This window comes from Lagopus muta, chromosome 1, assembly GCF_023343835.1.
Source record: "Lagopus muta isolate bLagMut1 chromosome 1, bLagMut1 primary, whole genome shotgun sequence".
NCBI lineage: Eukaryota > Metazoa > Chordata > Aves > Galliformes > Phasianidae > Lagopus > Lagopus muta.
The window spans coordinates 78,454,144-78,471,827 of record NC_064433.1 but is presented as its reverse complement, the minus strand read 5'-3'; the positions used below and the strand labels follow the sequence as shown (position 1 = coordinate 78,471,827).

Here is a 17,684-nt window from a genome sequence, read left to right as displayed (position 1 = left end):
TTGATCAAGTCTGCACGTTTCTCACAAACAGTACAGGGCCAGGATGCTGGCGCTGGCTGCTAGTGACTGCTAGTAGTAGACTCAAGTGAACAAAGCTGAAGGTGTGTTCAGTATATCAAGCCCAGTACAAAGGCAAGTATACACTGCATCACTTGCTCTGCCCTTACGGTGGGCGGGAAGGGGAAGGAGGGGATTTACTCCCCCAGTCTCCACGCAGAGGTTTAGGGATGCAGAGTTCAGGGACCTGAGAAATACAAGGATCCTGACAGCTCTAGTGCTCTCAGAAAGGCATCCTTGAAGAGCAGCCTTGAACGGAGAAGCGTTACTGCGCTCTCCGTAGCTGCAGTTTGGTACTTGAAGGAGTAAACCTGCACTTCCAAAGGAATGGTAGAATCACAGAACCATTACGGCTGGGAAAGAGTCTCACACCGCCACGTCCAGCCCCGACCCACAAAGAGTCCTTCCGCGGTTTGCCCTAAGGGAATAATGACGCTATTTGAATAGTCATCATCCAAGTTGCTTTATTGCTAAACCAATATCACGGGAGGACAAAACCGGCCACAGCCGGGGATGGCGGTGCCGTGCCCGCAGGCCGGCGCCCCGGACGCCACTTTGAAGGGCGCAGCCCGGATCGGCGCTGCGGACGGAGCCCCGGGAGGTACCGACGGCCGCGGCCCCGCACCTCCCCGCTCCGTCGGGCAGCCCCGGCCGCGGCAGAGACAGAGGAGGAGGCGCGAGGAGGAGGGCAGGAAGCCGGTGCCGGGGCGGCGCGCGGCTGGGGCGGGCGCTGTGCGGGTGGCAGCCCGTTGGAACGCGTGCCGTTGCTAGCGGCTTGCTTGCCGTGACGCCGCTAAGCACGGCTGTGCGCCGCAACCGGAGCCGAGCCGACGCCGCGCTGCCAGGTGGGGAAACGGGCCGGGCGGGCGGGGAGCGCTTCGAGCCGGGCAGCGCCGGGCTCTGCCGTCCTCCCGAGTGCCGGCACTGCCTCCGGCATTAAGGCGGCCGGCAGCTTTCGTCGCCGCCCGTCTGCTTCGGCCGTTGAGCGACAGAAGACGCGGCGCTGGGGCGCGGCGCGGGGAGGCCGAGCCTAATCTCCGTCCCGCGTTCCTCCTCCTGCGCTCTTTTTCATGGAAAGCTGTGCCAGCTTCTGCAAACGTACAGCTTCCTGAAAAAGTAAGTGTGGTAGACCCGTAATTTTGTCAGTACGGGCAAGATTGTAACTGACAGCTAACAGAAAATAAACATGGGAGGGAGTGGGCTGAAAGAAAGATGCAGAACCACAGAAGTTGCAAGAAAGTAACTTGTGATTATATTTCTTCCCACCTAGATATAACGGAGTTGAACAGAGAGAGCTTGTGAAACAAGAGATCTTGAAGGCAAAGCACAACGGCAGGGAGAAGCTCAGCCTCAGATAGGTGTACATGGCTGCAGCCAGCAGATGGGCATGAAGACGCTAGCAGAGACACAGGCCAAAGAGCAGCAAGACCACCTCAGCTACGGAGCAGCCAGAGCGCCTGAAAATGCGACAAGCACCAGGTACCACAGACACGCACTCAGGGGAGAGACCCCTTCACCAGGGGCTGTTCCCCACGCACGGGGTCCCCTCCCCAGGTGTCACAGCTTTATGACTTTTGGCTATCAGTATTACACACGGTAACATCGTGTAATGCACTGGGGGTTTTATTTGTAATGCTCAGTTCCGAATATTTGTCTGACAGAGGAGAACTACATTTCCCCAGGTGGCTATGTGGTCAGCGAGGAGATAGAACTGTGTGCAAGGTCACCTCATCCTTCTTCTTTGCCTGCTCTATTCCATCTGCACTTCTCCATTTGCAATTTGCCGTCTGCTGTTATCCATCTGCTCAACTGAACTGGACCTACACCTCAGCGTTGTGACAAGACCTACCTACCTGACAAACTCTCAATCTCTCTCATTGTATTTTGCTGATTGCTAAACGACATTGCTCGACGTCGGATTGTTGCTGCTGTTTAAATTGCTTTGGAGTTGATGCAGGTGAAGAAGAGCATTGAAAGAAGAAGGATGAGGTGACCTTGCATACAGTTATATCTCCTTGCTGACCGCAAAGCCACCTGGGGAAAAGTAGTTCTCCTCTGTTGGACAAATATTTGGAACTGAGCATTACAAATAAAACCCCCAGTGCATTACACGATGTTACTGTGTGTAATACTGATAGCCAAAAGTCATAAAACAATGACAAGGGTCACGGAACCGGGCCAAAGAGGCGGTAAACCGTTAACACCAGGTGGAGGGACCCCAGCCGCACCCACACACAAGGGGATCCCTCGAAAACTCGAGGGCGAAGCCCCATCCCACCTGCACACACGGGGTCCCCTCCCCAGCCGGAGGGCACCCCAGCCTTCCTGCACGCATGGGGATCTCTTGAAAACTTCAGAGCTAAGCCCCATCTCACCTCCACGCACGGGGTCCCCTCCCCAGCCGGAGGGCACCCCAGCCATCCTGCACGCATGGGGATCTCTTGAAAACTTCAGAGCTAAGCCCCATCTCACCTCCACGCACGGGGTCCCCTCCCCAGCCGGAGGGCACCCCAGCCTCGCTTGCACGCATGGGGATCTCTTGAAAACTTCAGAGCTAAGCCCCATCTCACCTCCACGCACGGGGTCGCCTCCCCAGCAGGAGGGCACCCCAGCCTTGCCTGCACGCATGGGGATCTCTTGAAAACTTCAGAGCTAAGCCCCATCTCACCTCCACGCACGGGGTCCCCTCCCCAGCCGGAGGGCACCCCAGCCATCCTGCACGCATGGGGATCTCTTGAAAACTTCAGAGCTAAGCCCCATCTCACCTCCACGCACGGGGTCCCCTCCCCAGCAGGAGGGCACCCCAGCATTGCCTGCACGCATGGGGATCTCTTGAAAACTTCAGAGCTAAGCCCCATCTCACCTCCACGCACGGGGTCCCCTCCCCAGCAGGAGGGCACCCCAGCCTCGCTTGCACGCATGGAGATCTCTTGAAAACTTCAGAGCTAAGCCCCATCTCACCTCCACGCACGGGGTCCCCTCCCCAGCAGGAGGGCACCCCAGCCTTGCCTGCACGCATGGGGATCTCTTGAAAACTTCAGAGCTAAGCCCCATCTCACCTCCACGCACAGGGTCCCCTCCCCAGCCGGAGGGCACCCCAGCCTCGCTTGCACGCATGGGGATCTCTTGAAAACTTCAGAGCTAAGCCCCATCTCACCTCCACGCACGGGGTCCCCTCCCCAGCAGGAGGGCACCCCAGCATTGCCCGCACGCATGGGGATCTCTTGAAAACTTCAGAGCTAAGCCCCATCTCACCTCCACGCACGGGGTCCCCTCCCCAGCTGGAGGGCACCCCAGCATTGCCTGCACGCATGGGGATCTCTTGAAAACTTCAGAGCTAAGCCCCATCTCACCTCCACGCACGGGGTCTCCTCCCCAGCAGGAGGGCACCCCAGCCTTGCCTGCACGCATGGGGATCCCTTGAAAAACTTCAGGGCTAAGCCCCATCTTACCTGCATGCATGGGGTCTGGAGGGCACTCCTCTTCCCATATCCTTTCATTTTTTCTCAACAGGATGGATTTGTTGTGGTCAGATGTTTTCGTCTTGCTCCGTGTTGTCTAGTCTTTAAGGAACTTAGAGAAGACCATCTGTGCCCAATGCTGCCAGCATATCTGCCGGAACACCTGGAAAATAAATTGTTGTTCTCAGTGTAGATTTTCTGCTGTTGTTTGCACTCCGGAAAGTAGGCTGGATGGGGGAATGGCACTGCAGCTCTCCCCCCACCCGTGGGAGAATGCATGCAGTCCCAAAGGGCTGCCCGCTGATAAGTAGCACCACCCTGGGAAGCCTCTGTCTCAGCCAAGAACTGGGGGAGAAGCAGGGGCTCCAGAGCTGCGCAGGGCCCAGGGGAGCAGCGAACTGGGATGGGGGTAGTGGAAGGTTCCACCGCGTGCCGGGTCCCACCGACACTGCTCTTAGCAGGACAGAGAACATCACACTTGTGCAGCTTCTGCCATTTCTTCCTCACAGAAATGCTCATACATTTCTAGCTGCCCTTCTCTGGACATCCTCCAGGGCCTCCATGCCTTTCTTGCAGTGAGGGGCCCAAAAGCGAGCACAGTACTCCAGCTGCAGCCTCAGCAGGGCTCAGAACAGAGGGATGATCACTTCCCTGCTCCTGCTGGCAATTTCTGGCTATTTCTGATACAAGCCAGGACGCCATTGGCTTTCACGGCCACCTGGGCACACTGCTGGCTCACGTTCAGCCCAGCACGGACCAATACCCCCAGGTCTGTTTCCTCTACACACTCTTGCGGGGCAGCCACTCTGCCCCAGACCTGTAGCGCTGCCTGGGGTTGTTACGGCCAAAGTGCAGGACCAAGGATTCCCTTCGTGTGGCCTCACCCCACATAGCTAGGACATGCCGGGCCGCATGAGATCTCATCCCAGTCCTGCTCAGTGGCATCATCTCTTTGAACAGGAGCGAGCTGATGAGCAGCTTCTCGATAGGGTTGGCATTTGCTTTACAGAATCGAAATCCGCTGCCTCTGTAAGTCTTTGCCTCTTACTACCACTAGATGGTAGCCTTAGCGAGCATTTCCCCTTCCTCTGCGAAGTCCAGTTTAATACTCAACTGCAAAGTTTCTGAATTGATCAAGTCTGCACGTTTCTCACAAACAGTACAGGGCCAGGATGCTGGCGCTGGCTGCTAGTGACTGCTAGTAGTAGACTCAAGTGAACAAAGCTGAAGGTGTGTTCAGTATATCAAGCCCAGTACAAAGGCAAGTATACACTGCATCACTTGCTCTGCCCTTACGGTGGGCGGGAAGGGGAAGGAGGGGATTTACTCCCCCAGTCTCCACGCAGAGGTTTAGGGATGCAGAGTTCAGGGACCTGAGAAATACAAGGATCCTGACAGCTCTAGTGCTCTCAGAAAGGCATCCTTGAAGAGCAGCCTTGAACGGAGAAGCGTTACTGCGCTCTCCGTAGCTGCAGTTTGGTACTTGAAGGAGTAAACCTGCACTTCCAAAGGAATGGTAGAATCACAGAACCATTACGGCTGGGAAAGAGTCTCACACCGCCACGTCCAGCCCCGACCCACAAAGAGTCCTTCCGCGGTTTGCCCTAAGGGAATAATGACGCTATTTGAATAGTCATCATCCAAGTTGCTTTATTGCTAAACCAATATCACGGGAGGACAAAACCGGCCACAGCCGGGGATGGCGGTGCCGTGCCCGCAGGCCGGCGCCCCGGACGCCACTTTGAAGGGCGCAGCCCGGATCGGCGCTGCGGACGGAGCCCCGGGAGGTACCGACGGCCGCGGCCCCGCACCTCCCCGCTCCGTCGGGCAGCCCCGGCCGCGGCAGAGACAGAGGAGGAGGCGCGAGGAGGAGGGCAGGAAGCCGGTGCCGGGGCGGCGCGCGGCTGGGGCGGGCGCTGTGCGGGTGGCAGCCCGTTGGAACGCGTGCCGTTGCTAGCGGCTTGCTTGCCGTGACGCCGCTAAGCACGGCTGTGCGCCGCAACCGGAGCCGAGCCGACGCCGCGCTGCCAGGTGGGGAAACGGGCCGGGCGGGCGGGGAGCGCTTCGAGCCGGGCAGCGCCGGGCTCTGCCGTCCTCCCGAGTGCCGGCACTGCCTCCGGCATTAAGGCGGCCGGCAGCTTTCGTCGCCGCCCGTCTGCTTCGGCCGTTGAGCGACAGAAGACGCGGCGCTGGGGCGCGGCGCGGGGAGGCCGAGCCTAATCTCCGTCCCGCGTTCCTCCTCCTGCGCTCTTTTTCATGGAAAGCTGTGCCAGCTTCTGCAAACGTACAGCTTCCTGAAAAAGTAAGTGTGGTAGACCCGTAATTTTGTCAGTACGGGCAAGATTGTAACTGACAGCTAACAGAAAATAAACATGGGAGGGAGTGGGCTGAAAGAAAGATGCAGAACCACAGAAGTTGCAAGAAAGTAACTTGTGATTATATTTCTTCCCACCTAGATATAACGGAGTTGAACAGAGAGAGCTTGTGAAACAAGAGATCTTGAAGGCAAAGCACAACGGCAGGGAGAAGCTCAGCCTCAGATAGGTGTACATGGCTGCAGCCAGCAGATGGGCATGAAGACGCTAGCAGAGACACAGGCCAAAGAGCAGCAAGACCACCTCAGCTACGGAGCAGCCAGAGCGCCTGAAAATGCGACAAGCACCAGGTACCACAGACACGCACTCAGGGGAGAGACCCCTTCACCAGGGGCTGTTCCCCACGCACGGGGTCCCCTCCCCAGGTGTCACAGCTTTATGACTTTTGGCTATCAGTATTACACACGGTAACATCGTGTAATGCACTGGGGGTTTTATTTGTAATGCTCAGTTCCGAATATTTGTCTGACAGAGGAGAACTACATTTCCCCAGGTGGCTATGTGGTCAGCGAGGAGATAGAACTGTGTGCAAGGTCACCTCATCCTTCTTCTTTGCCTGCTCTATTCCATCTGCACTTCTCCATTTGCAATTTGCCGTCTGCTGTTATCCATCTGCTCAACTGAACTGGATCTACACCTCAGCGTTGTGACAAGACCTACCTACCTGACAAACTCTCAATCTCTCTCATTGTATTTTGCTGATTGCTAAACGACATTGCTCGACGTCGGATTGTTGCTGCTGTTTAAATTGCTTTGGAGTTGATGCAGGTGAAGAAGAGCATTGAAAGAAGAAGGATGAGGTGACCTTGCATACAGTTATATCTCCTTGCTGACCGCAAAGCCACCTGGGGAAAAGTAGTTCTCCTCTGTTGGACAAATATTTGGAACTGAGCATTACAAATAAAACCCCCAGTGCATTACACGATGTTACTGTGTGTAATACTGATAGCCAAAAGTCATAAAACAATGACAAGGGTCACGGAACCGGGCCAAAGAGGCGGTAAACCGTTAACACCAGGTGGAGGGACCCCAGCCGCACCCACACACAAGGGGATCCCTCGAAAACTCGAGGGCGAAGCCCCATCCCACCTGCACACACGGGGTCCCCTCCCCAGCCGGAGGGCACCCCAGCCTTCCTGCACGCATGGGGATCTCTTGAAAACTTCAGAGCTAAGCCCCATCTCACCTCCACGCACGGGGTCCCCTCCCCAGCCGGAGGGCTCCCCAGCCTCGCTTGCACGCATGGGGATCCCTTGAAAAACTTCAGGGCTAAGCCCCATCTCACCTCCACGCACGGGGTCCCCTCCCCAGCCGGAGGGCACCCCAGCCATCCTGCACGCATGGGGATCTCTTGAAAACTTCAGAGCTAAGCCCCATCTCACCTCCACGCACGGGGTCCCCTCCCCAGCCGGAGGGCACCCCAGCCTCGCTTGCACGCATGGGGATCTCTTGAAAACTTCAGAGCTAAGCCCCATCTCACCTCCACGCACGGGGTCGCCTCCCCAGCAGGAGGGCACCCCAGCCTTGCCTGCACGCATGGGGATCTCTTGAAAACTTCAGAGCTAAGCCCCATCTCACCTCCACGCACGGGGTCCCCTCCCCAGCCGGAGGGCACCCCAGCCTCGCTTGCACGCATGGGGATCTCTTGAAAACTTCAGAGCTAAGCCCCATCTCACCTCCACGCACGGGGTCCCCTCCCCAGCAGGAGGGCACCCCAGCATTGCCTGCACGCATGGGGATATCTCTTGAAAACTTCAGAGCTAAGCCCCATCTCACCTCCACGCACGGGGTCCCCTCCCCAGCAGGAGGGCACCCCAGCCTCGCTTGCACGCATGGGGATCTCTTGAAAACTTCAGAGCTAAGCCCCATCTCACCTCCACGCACGGGGTCCCCTCCCCAGCAGGAGGGCACCCCAGCCTTGCCTGCACGCATGGGGATCTCTTGAAAACTTCAGAGCTAAGCCCCATCTCACCTCCACGCACGGGGTCCCCTCCCCAGCCGGAGGGCACCCCAGCCTCGCTTGCATGCATGGGGATCTCTTGAAAACTTCAGAGCTAAGCCCCATCTCACCTCCACGCACGGGGTCCCCTCCCCAGCCGGAGGGCACCCCAGCCTCGCTTGCACGCATGGGGATCTCTTGAAAACTTCAGAGCTAAGCCCCATCTCACCTCCACGCACGGGGTCCCCTCCCCAGCAGGAGGGCACCCCAGCCTCGCTTGCACGCATGGGGATCTCTTGAAAACTTCAGAGCTAAGCCCCATCTCACCTCCACGCACGGGGTCCCCTCCCCAGCAGGAGGGCACCCCAGCCTTGCCTGCACGCATGGGGATCTCTTGAAAACTTCAGAGCTAAGCCCCATCTCACCTCCATGCACGGGGTCCCCTCCCCAGCAGGAGGGCACCCCAGCATTGCCTGCACGCATGGGGATCTCTTGAAAACTTCAGAGCTAAGCCCCATCTCACCTCCACGCACGGGGTCCCCTCCCCAGCCGGAGGGCACCCCAGCCATCCTGCACGCATGGGGATCTCTTGAAAACTTCAGAGCTAAGCCCCATCTCACCTCCACGCACGGGGTCCCCTCCCCAGCAGGAGGGCACCCCAGCCTTGCCTGCACGCATGGGGATCTCTTGAAAACTTCAGAGCTAAGCCCCATCTCACCTCCATGCACGGGGTCCCCTCCCCAGCAGGAGGGCACCCCAGTCTTGCCTGCACGCATGGGGATCTCTTGAAAACTTCAGAGCTAAGCCCCATCTCACCTCCACGCACGGGGTCCCCTCCCCAGCCGGAGGGCACCCCAGCCTCGCTTGCACGCATGGGGATCCCTTGAAAACTTCAGAGCTAAGCCCCATCTCACCTCCACGCACGGGGTCCCCTCCCCAGCAGGAGGGCACCCCAGCCTTGCCTGCACACATGGGGATCTCTTGAAAACTTCAGAGCTAAGCCCCATCTCACCTCCACGCACGGGGTCCCCTCCCCAGCCGGAGGGCACCCCAGCCATCCTGCACGCATGGGGATCTCTTGAAAACTTCAGAGCTAAGCCCCATCTCACCTCCACGCACGGGGTCCCCTCCCCAGCAGGAGGGCACCCCAGCCTTGCCTGCACGCATGGGGATCTCTTGAAAACTTCAGAGCTAAGCCCCATCTCACCTCCACGCACGGGGTCCCCTCCCCAGCCGGAGGGCACCCCAGCCTCGCTTGCACGCATGGGGATCTCTTGAAAACTTCAGAGCTAAGCCCCATCTCACCTCCACGCACCGGGTCCCCTCCCCAGCAGGAGGGCACCCCAGCCTTGCCTGCACGCATGGGGATCTCTTGAAAATTTCAGAGCTAAGCCCCATCTCACCTCCATGCACGGGGTCCCCTCCCCAGCAGGAGGGCACCCCAGTCTTGCCTGCACGCATGGGGATCTCTTGAAAACTTCAGAGCTAAGCCCCATCTCACCTCCACGCACGGGGTCCCCTCCCCAGCCGGAGGGCACCCCAGCCTCGCTTGCACGCATGGGGATCTCTTGAAAACTTCAGAGCTAAGCCCCATCTCACCTCCACGCACGGGGTCCCCTCCCCAGCAGGAGGGCACCCCAGCATTGCCTGCACGCATGGGGATCTCTTGAAAACTTCAGAGCTAAGCCCCATCTCACCTCCACGCACGGGGTCCCCTCCCCAGCAGGAGGGCACCCCAGCCTTGCCTGCACGCATGGGGATCTCTTGAAAACTTCAGAGCTAAGCCCCATCTCACCTCCACGCACGGGGTCCCCTCCCCAGCAGGAGGGCACCCCAGCATTGCCTGCACGCATGGGGATCTCTTGAAAACTTCAGAGCTAAGCCCCATCTCACCTCCACACACGGGGTCCCCTCCCCAGCAGGAGGGCACCCCAGCCTCGCTTGCACGCATGGGGATCTCTTGAAAACTTCAGAGCTAAGCCCCATCTCACCTCCACGCACGGGGTCGCCTCCCCAGCAGGAGGGCACCCCAGCATTGCCTGCACGCATGGGGATCTCTTGAAAACTTCAGAGCTAAGCCCCATCTCACCTCCACGCACGGGGTCCCCTCCCCAACCGGAGGGCACCCCAGCCTCGCTTGCACGCATGGGGATCTCTTGAAAACTTCAGAGCTAAGCCCCATCTCACCTCCACGCACGGGGTCCCCTCCCCAGCAGGAGGGCACCCCAGCCTTGCCCGCACGCATGGGGATCCCTTGAAAACTTCAGGGCTAAGCCCCATCTTTCCTGCATGCATGGGGTATGGAGGGCACTCCTCTCCCCATATCCTTTCATTTTTTCTCAACAGGATGGATTTGTCGTGGTCAGATGTTTTCATCTTCCTCCGTGTTGTCTCGTCTTTAAGGAACTTAGAGAAGACCATCTGTGCCCAATGCTGCCAGCATATCTGCCGGAACACCTGGAAAATAAATTGTTGTTCTCAGTGTAGATGTTCTGCTGTTGTTTGCACTCTGGAAAGTAGGCTAGATGGGGGAATGGCACTGCAGCTCTCCCCCCACCCGTGGGAGAATGCATGCAGTCCCAAAGGGCTGCCCGCTGATAAGTAGCACCACCCTGGGAAGCCTCAGCCTCAGCCAAGAACTGGGGGAGAAGCAGGGGCTCCAGAGCTGCGCAGGGCCCAGGGGAGCAGCGAACTGGGATGGGGGTAGTGGAAGGTTCCACCACGTGCCGGGTCCCACCGACACTGCTCTTAGCAGGACAGAGAACATCACACTTGTGCAGCTTCTGCCATTTCTTGCTCACAACCTGCAGCAGCACCCAGCTGCATCACTGCACCTGCACTGCCGGTGGAGGAGATGTAGCTGCCCCCAGGATGCCGTGTCCCCAGGTAGCCCCTACCCCCGCAGGAGCTGAGTGGTGCCCCACAGCAGGAAGCATCACCAGGACCCCAACTGCCTTTAGGAAGTGCTACTTGCACCCCAGCACCCCTGCACCACTGCTCCCCGTTCCTCTCCATTCCCACTGCAGCCGCTCCATCTTCCTGGAGAGCAGTGGGCGTGTGCCTTCAGTGCTGGAAGACAAGAAAAAAGTTGCAGGGTGGGGATCCAGCTTCAGAGAGGAACGTGGTACCAGGCACCCCGTCACCCCACACACAGGAGGAGGGATGCAAGAAGTGCTTTTGTCCTCTATCTGGCACCCAGCCTCAGCCACAAACTATTTCCAAAGGGCACCATACAGAGGCTGGAGATGCAAGGACAGGCCTCACCTTGCTGCTGAGCTGGGAAACATTGCTCGAACACAAAGCTGGTAGCATATCTGCGGGAACACCTGGATAATAATAATAAAAAATTTTGCTCACCTGACATTTTCCGCTCTTCTTTCCATCCCGTAAAGCAAGCTGGAGGAGGTACAGAGCTGCTGGTCTCCCCTCAACCACTAGAATTTTCATGCACTCCCAGTGTGCAGCCCCCAGCTAAGCATCACCACGCAGGGAAGCCTCAGCCTCAGCCAAGAGCTGTGGGACGAACAGGGTCTCAAAATCTTAGTGGGGCCCCGCGGCACAGAGATCTGGGATGGGGACACTGGGGGGTTCTACCACATGCTGGCTCCCACAACACTGCGTTTAGCAGGATAGAGAACATCACAATGTTGTGCAGCTTCTTCCATTTCTTGCTCACAGCCTGCAGCAGCACCCAGCTGCATCACTGCACCATCATTGCCGGTGGAGGAGGGCAGGCAAGATGCACTTGTCCCCAGGATGCTGTGTTGCCATGCAATCCCTACCTTCGCAGGAGCAGGGAGGTGCCCCATAGCAGGAAGCATCACCGGGACCCCAACTGCTGTTAGGAAGCAAGAGCTGCTGTCACCCCAGCACCACTGCTCCCATTTCCTTTCCATTCCCATCGCAGCCACTCCACTTTCCTGGAGAGCAGTAGGCGTCTGCCTTCAGCGCTGGAAGACAAGAACGAAGCTGTAGGGTGGGGGCCCAAATTCGGGGGTGAGCATGGTTCTGGGCACCCCATTACCTCACAAACAGGAGGAGGGATGCAGGAACTGCTTTTGTCCTCTATCTGGCATCACCCTCAACCACAAGCCCCATCCAAAGGGCCCCATCCAGAGGCTGGAGATGCAAGGACAGGACTCGCCTCGCTGCTGAGCTGGGAAAGACTTTGCTGCACTCCACTCCTCACTGCAGCCCCAGCCTGTGAGCCACCTGCAGAGGGATGCCTGGCTGGCAGCCCCTGCACCAAGGTGTAAGGGGACAGGCAGTCCCCACACCGTGGGGGGGCCTCGCACCCCAGCATTCCCAGCACTCACTGCCTCCACGGTCTCCTTGTTGCCAGAACAGCTCGCGGCTCTGGGTCGATCCTGGCTGCAGCCCTCGCTCAACCTGCCACAGGAGATAGGCAAGAAAGAGAAAATGATGCAAAGCAAGCTTCAAAGCAAGCATTGCAAAGACGCATTGCTTTTGTTGCAGCAGCCCTTTGCCTTGCTCCTTGCACCCAGCAACTCCGGGCTGGGGAGGCACGGCCCCATCCTGCTCACCTCGTCACCACAAGCAGGGGTCTGCAGCACCCACAACTCCCTCCACCAGAGGCTGAAGGCAGCTCAGGGTGCTGCCTGGGATCGGGGAGCTGAGCAGACCCATAAAAATAAAGGCAGCAACACCAGACTCACACCAGTCCCCAAAAGTAAGGCTAAGGAAGCAGGTACTGCAGGCCAAGACCGAAAAAGAAGACGTGAAGCCCCCAGCAGCCTCCTGAGATGGATCGAGCAATTGGACAAAGACTGATGCATGCTAATGTGCAGTGGCACAGGCAGCAGTTCTATCTGTAAGTCCCAGCAAGGGGAAGAGGGTAAACAGGCTTCCAGCTCCAAGGACACGGATGATAAAAGCATGCAACATGAGGCAGACTGGACCCTTGTCTCTATGCAGAGCAGAAGGAAGAGCCTGCCCCTTGCCCCTGAAATCGCTCTAACCAACAGCTATGAAGCTCTGGGGAACAAGAAGAAGGAGGTGTGGAGAACTCCGCACAACCAGCAGGGAACAACCATGTAAAGACAGTCCAACCCAAGGAACTAGTGCCACCAAAGAAAAGACTCATACAGCCAAAGGCAAAGAATATTAAAAAGAAACATATCGTACCCTCTAAAACCTGTAGCAAGCGATGAAAAATAAGGTTGGTAGTTGTGTAGTGAAGAGAAAATGAAGTAGAAGACAAATTCTCATAGCAGTAAAAGTATTGCCAGTGGCTTGGAACAGAAGAAAAATATCGAGTAGATTATCTAGACAATCAAGTTCCTCTGTCCTGAAATCTGTACTCAGCCTGGCGCTGTGGTTTTGGTTAAACTATGCGGCACACAAAGGAAAACAGAGATAAAAAGTGCTACGTCACTTACTAAATTCTGCATGGTAAAATGAACACAAATTATCACATAAGACGTGTACACATCAGCGTACTACGACTAAACTCAAACTGTGTGTATTGGTCTGGCTAAATCTCTACAAGAATGTCCCATGTCAAGTTACCTGTGCATTGCACATAGCTGATTACAGCATGTATTTAATTGTACTTAAGGTTTGCTCACACAGTGGACAACTTTATTGGACTTTCTGCTGTTGTTTTTTTACAGTCACACTGAAGTCACGTTCTGTTCCACTTTTTCTTCTTTTTCCTCTTCTTCACAATACTTTTCCATCAAGCATTCATTTGTAAAGCTTTTCCTGGAATTCACATTATCTTTTTTATCCTTTCCCTGGCATTGTTTAGGGCCGTTCCTACAGTGCTTTTGAGTAGCTACCATGAGAGGTTTGCCAGTCTCTACAAAGATAGCAAGACATAAACTAATATTTTAAAGTATTGCTGATCTCTGAGAAAACTTCTACAGATTAAAAAACAACAAACAAACAAACAACCAAAACCCCCATTTGAAAACTAGAGTTTTATCTCCAAAGTTTTGTCTTTCGTCGGTGACCGTTGTTTGCACTTAACTTTTAAAAGATATCTTTGTATCTTCGTCCAGAGACATTCATTTATTTGACGTTTTACTTCGTTGGTCTACCATCCATTAAGCAGATCATTGTTTAAAAGCAAGCATTCTCCTCTGCTCGCTCATGAGCTAACCTACTTCTTTCCTGCTCTCGGTTATCAAGTTATTATGAAGTTAAGAAACTGTCTCATGCTAACTCTGAAAATGTTGACTCATCCTGGCAAAAATGACTTCCAGCACCGGTTTTGAAACCAATGCATTTTTTAACATTCAACAAACATTAAGGTGGCAGTCACAGTTTGCTTCCATCAACATCTCCCTGATTCCAAGATCAGAATATTTGGATTTAATGCTGAATGAATTCTGTGCCCTGGGTTGTATAGTGCCTACCTATGTAACTGTGTAAAATTAAGTTTAAAGCTTCACTAACAGCGCCCAACTGTACATATTACGGAAACTCGGGATTGCAGCCTAGCTTTCTTAGTTCTAAATGTGGCAAGAATCCAAATCAGTGGTAAAACCAGCATACTATTCACACAACCCAGTGATATTCATCATCTGAAGAAGCAGCCATTTAAACAGCAACAACAACACAAGCACAACACACATAAAATAATGCTAAAATATTGATTTCTTAAAATTAGTCAGTATTTCATACCCAAGAGAAAATACATCGCTTCAAAAAACAGCATCCAGACAAATTACACTAACTCATTTATTTCTTCCTGCTAGATGCACAAATCTTACAGCACAAATACCACTTACCCATCACCTTCTCTAACTTTCTCTTCTACTTCTGTATCTATCTCCGTATTACAGCTAGACTAGAAATGGTTCAATGAACTGAGTCACACAACAGTGCCAAGGCTTTTCTTCGTCTTCATTTCACTTACACAAATCCAATACCTCAAAGATCTCTTTCTTACAATATTCTCTTCAATTTAAGACTGATTTACTGAGTGTGATTCTTGTTAGTGGCTTTTAGGAGCAGATGAGACAGACTGCAGAAAGGTTGTTGTGCAGACCGTTCCGTATTGCAGCAAAGGAAAGAACTCAGTGATCCCAAGATCCCTTCATCCCATGTGCTAGCCTTTTACAGAAGTTAACAATGACATGAGATGTAAAAGATGACTTGGACAACTTGGAGTAAGTCTTGTTGCCATGTCATATCAATGTCAGCTTTTACAATCAATTGCAAATTAGATAGGATTAAGGAAAACAATAGTCATTATTCTAACCCATATTTTTACATACTTTTCTACCTGTTATCGTTTTAGCATAAATCATTGAAGAGATTATGATGATCCATATTGCAAAAATGTTTAAAATACATTTGGACACAGATGTACATTGCAGCCTATCAGACAGCAACAGATGATCTAAGTCATCAAATGTATTCTGAGAGCTATGTTAAAAGAGCAGAGAGCTGCCTCTAAATAATTCCTATTTGACTATGCAAGACCTTTATCCCAAGCAAGCATCAGTGTTATAACCACGTCAGTAATTGTCGGTCAGTAGTGTGTGGCTGCTGAATAAGAGACTCGGTCCTCCCAGAATTGGTATTCAGTTCTGGCATCTCATGTTCCTTTGGGTCCTTCTAGGAATATCAGTACTCTCACCTCTAGTTTTGCATCCAGATGTGGACTCCTCAAAACAGGAGAGACAAAGGAGGGCCGCAAAAATGATCCGAGGGATTGAACACCCCCTGTAAAGATGGGCTGAAAGAGCCGTGGCTGTTCATCCTGGAGAAGAGAAGGCTCTGAGGTGACCTGATAGTGGCCTTTCAGTATCTAAAGGGCATATCCGTAGGAAAGAAGGAGACAGACTCTTTAAGAAAAGCCTGTGGTGATAGGACAAGGGGAAATGGTTTTGAACTAAAAGAAGGGAGAATTAGATTAGATATAAGGAAGAAGTTTTTGACAGCGAGGGTGCTGAGGCACTGGAAGACGTTGCCTAGAGATGTGGCTGATGCCCCTTCCCTGGAGACTTTCCAGGCAAGGCTGGATCAAGCCCTGGGCAACCTGATTTAGCTCTGCATTGTCCCTGTTCATTGACGGGGAGTTGGCCTACATGATCTTTAAGGATCCCTCCTAACTCAAACAATTCTATGATCAGGGCAAAAATGAAAGGTTTTTGCATGTAGTATTGATACAATTTCACCTTATCAGTCACTTCTATGATTTTTAAAGTTCCCTCTTAATTTATAGCATATTATCAAATCCTGAAGTATAATACTGTTCAGCCAATTCTATCTTCTTCTACTGGCTGCTCCACTACTTTTTCACACCTAAATTACAGATTTTTTTTCCAGGATTCCAACATTCTCAAACCCTGCGCTTCTTTCCCTTATTTAAAGGTGATCTTTGTTAACTTACAAGTTTTACAACATTTGAATCTCCAAGCAGTAATTCACTTTTGGCTCTGAAAGTAAAACAAGGTGGACTTTGAGAATTCCATCAAAATCCAGCTCACCTGCATCATCATCATCATCATTCTGCATCTACAGAATCCTACTTTACACAACTGCCTGTGTAAAGATATGCTTTCCGCTCATGTCTTTCCCTCAGTGAAATAGAATCATAGAACCATAAAGATTGGAAAAGACCTCTAAGATCATCTGGTCCAACCGTCCCCCCTACCACCAACATTGCCTGCTAACCCAGCTTGCACTGGTAGCGGGGGTTGCCATAAGCCAGGTTCAAGACTGTGCGCTTGGATTTGTTGAATCTCTCAGGTTCACCCCGGGTCCACTTCTAGCACCTGTCTAGATCTGTCTGGATGACGCCTCGTCCCTCGGGCATGTTGATTGCACCAGGCAGCTTTGTGTCATCTGCCAGCTTGCCAAGGGTGCATTCCATCCCACCGCTGGTGTCATTTATTAAGATGTTAAAGAACACTGGTCCCAGTGCTGACTCTTGAGAGGCACCACTCATCACCGATATCTGTCTGAACATTGAACCACTGACCACTACTCTCCGGGTATGATCTTATAACTACTTCTTCATCCATCATGCAGTCCACCCGTCAAATCCATATCTTTCTGACTTGGAGAGAAGTATATTCAGGGAGGATCGTATCAAATGCCTTACTAAAGCACAGACAGATGACATCAGTTGCTCTTCCCTTGTCCACCAACACAGTCACACCATCATAAAAAGCAACAAGTCTGGTCAGGCAGGACCTGCCCTTGGTAAAGCCATGCTGGTTGTTCCATCTCTGATAGTGCAGATGTACCCAGGAAATGAGCTGTTAGCTGATGGAGCGGAGGATGACCATGTGAACTGTACCTGTGGCAGCAGTGTTGTGTGAATGTACTCAGATGTGGAAAGATTGTAAAATCCTCTCAGGGTTTTGTAGAATACAAGGCATTTCTCCTAGAAAATGAAAGTTCATCAAGGAGCTGATCTTCAAGTTTCTACAGTGTGAGATTTTGTATCAAATTCTGCCTGGGCTTACTTTGCCACAGATGCTGACCATCTGGGACACGCAGTTGAATTTACCAGATTACCACAGAATTACACTGCACTGTGAAAAATTACAACACTACAGTGCATATTGTTTTCAACTTTCAGTAGTCAGGTTTCCAGACGTTGCAAAATCTCAGCTGTGCAGTTCATAGTCTTCTAAAAGGCCAAGGCTGTTCACTTTTTCACTGAGTTCTTGTGGTCTCTCACTCTCTTATCTTAGCATCTTCTACTATATGCAGAGAGACTCTGTATCAGGAATATATGACCATGACGTAGAAAGCAATAATTGCTTGATTAACACACCCTGAAGTGATCTGGAATTTAATAAGGCTAATGTGTGTTCCCCACTCCCTTAATAACACACTCCCAGTTTGTGACTGAATTATTCCCAGGGC

General features: G+C 53.3%; 3 long non-coding RNA genes across 5 annotated transcripts; 1 reads left to right on the top strand and 2 right to left on the bottom strand.

Moving 5' to 3' along the window:
- The first annotated feature begins 1,058 nt into the window (after positions 1-1,058).
- Positions 1,059-10,378, top strand: LOC125685590 (uncharacterized). Of its 3 annotated transcripts, none has more exons than XR_007373473.1 (3): positions 1,059-1,173; positions 5,975-6,183; positions 10,179-10,378. It is a non-coding gene; the product is annotated as an uncharacterized LOC125685590 (long non-coding RNA). The 3 variants fall into 3 exon arrangements; XR_007373474.1 differs by lacking the exon at positions 5,975-6,183 and adding an exon at positions 1,328-1,536; XR_007373475.1 differs by lacking the exon at positions 1,059-1,173 and adding an exon at positions 5,558-5,820.
- Positions 8,383-10,189, bottom strand: LOC125685611 (uncharacterized). The gene is made up of 3 exons (XR_007373487.1): positions 9,432-10,189; positions 8,942-9,039; positions 8,383-8,648 (listed from the first exon to the last, which is right to left on the bottom strand). It is a non-coding gene; the product is annotated as an uncharacterized LOC125685611 (long non-coding RNA).
- An 812-nt stretch (positions 10,379-11,190) lies between the features above and the next one.
- LOC125684663 (uncharacterized) lies at positions 11,191-12,148 on the bottom strand. The gene is made up of 3 exons (XR_007373311.1): positions 11,857-12,148; positions 11,615-11,782; positions 11,191-11,345 (listed from the first exon to the last, which is right to left on the bottom strand). It is a non-coding gene; the product is annotated as an uncharacterized LOC125684663 (long non-coding RNA).
- Positions 12,149-17,684: the final 5,536 nt, after the last annotated feature.